A 4,839-nucleotide genomic window follows, 5' to 3' on the forward strand; every position below is an offset into this window, starting at 1 on the left:
GAATACCTCTGGCTGAGGCTGAGGTGGAGGCTGGGGGATTTCAAATCCTACCGGCTGAATAACCGGTTGCAAGTCTTCCGGGTTACCCGACTGAGTACCCGGACGTAGAGAGGTAGAACTGTGAATTGGTACAGAATTTTGAACCATCTTGAGGTACTCTCCCCACAGACTGCGCCAAATGTTTTGGGTGTTTTTGTCCCTTGGGAGAGTTACAACTCGAAGACTGGTCCTGCTGACTCTGTACCTGCAAAAACAACGGAGACACCGGTTGGGTGGTGCTCCGCCTCCAACGCTCAAGTTAGTAACTTGAAGGAGAATAAAAAGTGCGGAAATTTAGGTGGGGATCTGCTTGGATTCCAAACTCAGGTGTTCTCTGGAGAGAGAGTAGGATATAATAAATGATAGTAAATTTCTCAAAAGATGTCCCCCATTTTGGGGGAATATCTCCCTATTTATAGGGTCCTTGGGAAAGGTGCCCTCCCCTAGGTCATCTGACCTAGGACTAATGGGCTGCGCCGCAATCAATGCGTTTGGGAAATTGGGCCTCTGAAAGCCGCCATTTTGAGAATGTATCTGGGAAGGCCACGTGTCAACTGGGGATAGGTCAGAGGTGACCTGCCAGCCCTTGACACGTGGCAGCCCCTCATTGGTCCACGCAGCTAGGGTAAAAAATTCCCTAATCAGTAAATGTGATATTGTTGTCTATGACTATGGACTGTGGCTATGAGTTGTTTATTGTTGGTTTTGAACTTAGTTTTGGTATTCTTATTGCACAGGAAGGAGGTACTGATTCCCAGGACATGGAATTTACCCGGGCTTCGCTTCTTATTGAAGATTTGCGCTCTGTTTTGCAATGAAAAGAAGGACGACTTGGATGGATTAGTTGTTTTGTAGTTATGGAATTTGTGTTCTGCCTAGATAGATAGTATGTAGGTCTTTGGTTCAGATGTGTGGATTTTATTGTTTTGGATATAGATAGTATACGTTTGGAATTAGGGTTTGACTAGACAATGGCTACTGTGACACCAGTTCTTCAGCATGCATTGTATTTTGTCTGTTTTGTTTTGTGCTAGAAACTGCTAAGGAATGAATGGGATTATGTTCTAATTAGATCTTTATTTCAGTGTATACTGTTATGTGATGTTTAATGGTACACCATCTTATAGTGTTGTAGTGTTTAATGGTACACCATCTTATAGTCAATGGTGTATGTTGTTATAGGTTAGATGGTTTTACCATATTATAGTGTTAATTGTGTTAATAGTAGTAATGGTGTTTGGCGTAGGGTAATTGAGCTAGATAGATAGTAACTAGAGGATAAAAAATTTGAGTAGGGTGGTAATGGTACACCATCTTAAAGTCAATCATGTACAGTTTATTATCTGGGAAATTACTTGGTAATGTGGCAAGTTGTATTCCCAAAGATAATGTGCTGAACCAATTATATAAATAATATTAGTTTTGAAATTAGATTTTATAATATAAGTTTGGACATTACATTTTATATTTCAAATACAAAAAAATGTGTAAAAATAAAGGTTTTAATGTTTTATGACTTACTAATATTAAAAATGGGGTAGTTAATTTTGGATTTAATTTAGGATTAGTGGATAATCGAATGGTATACCCATCTTAAAGTGTATGGTATGCCATTTTAAAGTGTATGGTACACCATGTTATAGTCCAATGGTATTAAGAGTAGCTTAGATGGTACACATCTTAAAGTCAACAGTGTTCGGAGTAGGGTTAGATGGTATACCATGTTATAGTTGATGATAAAGTATATACTAAGGGCCTGTTCTCATTGATTGAACTGGAGAACTGAATTGAACTGAAGTTATTAGAGTTGAAGAACTTAATTGAACTTATTAGGAGCCGAAGGGAACTGAACTTATTAGAGCTGAGCTAAACTGAAGTGAACTGAAAATAATCATATGAGAACAGGCCCTAAGTGTATAATATATGATTTTTTTTCTTTCTTTTGCTAAAATTAATATTGCTATGTCTAAATTTTCCTATTGGATGATAATTTCAAACACAAATTCTTATATTTAATCTACCACTTTTTAGTTGATGACGTTATCACTTTACAGGAAAATTAATTCGTCAACAAAAAACAACCCTTTCAAAAGCCTCATTTTACAAGAAAAAAACTTTTAAAAGGATCATTGTTAAAAAGAATCCACAATCACTTTTTTTTGTTTAATAAAATCTCCACCTTCTTCTCTGGTATTGAGGGGGTCTATTTTTTAGGTGTTGACCCCTTATTTTCTCTACTTACACGCAAGTGTGTTTTTTATTGCACTCCCTAGTTTTATTTCCCTCTTATTTCCCCTCCAAAGTTAATGCCCTTGTATTCACTCCCTCCCTTGCTTCCATGAATGCTCTTTGAGGATAATTATATGGTACACTATCTTAAATTGAATGGTATACCATGTTATAGTCAATGGTATTAAGAGTAGCTTAGATGGTACACATCTTAAAGTCAACAGTGTTCAGAGTAGTGTTAGATGGTATACCATGTTATAGTCAATGGTGTTCACAGTAGTGTTTAATGGAAACTGCTATATGAGAATTTACATTTTCCAACAATAATATCTACAACAATAATACACGCATTCTAATTTTCTTCAAATGTAACAATAATTTCAATTCTTTGAACTATGAATTATTTGAATTACGTTCATGATGTAAACCTACTCCCTTAATTTACTCCCGTAATTAAGAGAGACATTACTTTACACATGTAATTCGGAATATATTAAACAGTTCCGTGATCAATACCATTCTAGTTCATTTCGGTATCTGTTTGTGAGACTATGTGACGAGTGATGGTGTTTAGATTAAGGAACAAGTCGTTGGGAATGCATTAATGCATGTAATGCTTAAATGTTTGTGTATAAATAAGAAGTTAGATGTCATGCTTTTGGAATTAATGTTTACAAACATGGCCAATACCTATCCAAATTTATGTATGAAACTTAAATCAACACAACTCTCACCATCTAGACGAATTCCATATCATCCCCCTTATGTTATGTTCTTAAAGCCCCTTAGTAGCCGTGAGGTAGAGTTGAATATGAACCAGACATTGTACTACTCTAGTTATGATAATACTGAGTCGGGTAATATGATAAACGTAGATGCATTACGGGTCGGATTGCTTTCTTCTGCGTTGTATGAAGACCCCTTTCCGGGTAAGTGCATGCTCATACCACCACCAAGTGTTAACATACTCCCCGTTCACCTACCTTTATTATGTGATTCTTATGGTTTGCACAGGGGTTTGTGGGATTACTTGGAGTGGGAATTACATAATTTGTCACTAAATTTAGACCAGCATGTTATAATACCAGAGAATTTACTGCCGTTGTTTGATCCAACACCTGTATACCATTTTGACCAAATTGGTATATATGCCATACCAACAAAAACCTGTCCACTCTTTATTGGCTCATTTAGTGATTCTATTCATGTCATGGAGCTGGCTATTTTATCTCTTGTTTTGCATGTACAAGTATTTTATTCTTATTGTAAGAAATTTCAGTTGCGATTTCACGTTGTCAAAGTTAAGGCAGCTCCCACATCACCAACATACAACTCACCTCCTATCATATTGAAAGGAAAGAAAGTTGTGTGTTGGAAAGCTAGGGGGATGAACCGACTATGTTTTGTCAGCCACTTTCTTCAAATTTACAATCGCTTTGACCCATCGGTGTTGATTGTCACGGAGAGTCGAAATACGGTTGAAGACCTCTTACTGTTAAGACTACGTCTGCCTACAATATATGAAACGGCTAGTTTTGGTCCTCAAGCTTCTCCGGGTGGGGTTGTTGTATTTTGGAAGAAGGGTGAACTAATACCTATGGTCACTCCACCTCAACAGCGAGAAGAACCGTTCGTGGTCCACTTGTTAGATCTTTCCTTCCACGTACGTATTGTATATTTTCAAATTTTCAAATTTATTATCTTTCTCCATTTAAGTGTATGCGTACTATGCGTACTATGGTATTAAGTTGATACCATCTGACTTAGTATTGGTATTTCTTAACAGGCAAATGGTGCAGCATCACCACCACCCCAGGCAGAAGGTCGATCAGAAAAACATTAGGTTATGATAATTGTAACAAAAAAAGGTGCAACCCATGTGTAAGCCAATCCAATGACAGTTGTAATGTAATTCACAATGTGAAGAATATTTTGTAAGCGTTTTGTAAGACAATATGATCAATATTTTGTGCAAAACGCATTGGAATCCTTATTTTGCATTGAAATTAAGACAATTACATAAACAAGGATTACATGAAAGTTTTATAAATTTTTTTGTAGTATTTAATACTTTTCTAAAACTGCAAAAGTAACAACGCAAACTAATAACACTACAGCCAGCTTCGTAACAATCTTGATCCCCAAATTAATCTGGGAGATATTGGCTGACATCTTTGTCCATGCCCACCCAAACTAGCTTCTCTGGTAACATGTTATCGGATCAAATGACGCTTTCCTCGTCAAGCCATTGGAAAAAATCATTGTTGCACCACTTGTAGTATAAGCGTCCCGGGAAAGACAAGTCGCAGACACGGATTTCAACAACACCCGCCTTGCAAGTGGGGCAAGGGACCATCTCCACCCATGCGACAGGTGGTGCAGTATCTACCGCTTGTGGCAACCTAGTACCGGAACCCGTGGATGTCGACATGTGAACGTAGAGTGGATGAGAAAATTTTGGAAATGAGACGATGTGCTTTCAGACCTATTTTATGCCTTGAAGAGTTAACACACACACCTCTCTTTATAATTAAATTATTTACATTATGGGCAGGAAATTTCCCTCCGATT

This window comes from Chenopodium album, chromosome 23 (assembly GCF_948465745.1).
Source record: "Chenopodium album chromosome 23, dcCheAlbu1.1, whole genome shotgun sequence".
Classification (NCBI taxonomy): Eukaryota; Viridiplantae; Streptophyta; class Magnoliopsida; order Caryophyllales; family Amaranthaceae; genus Chenopodium; species Chenopodium album.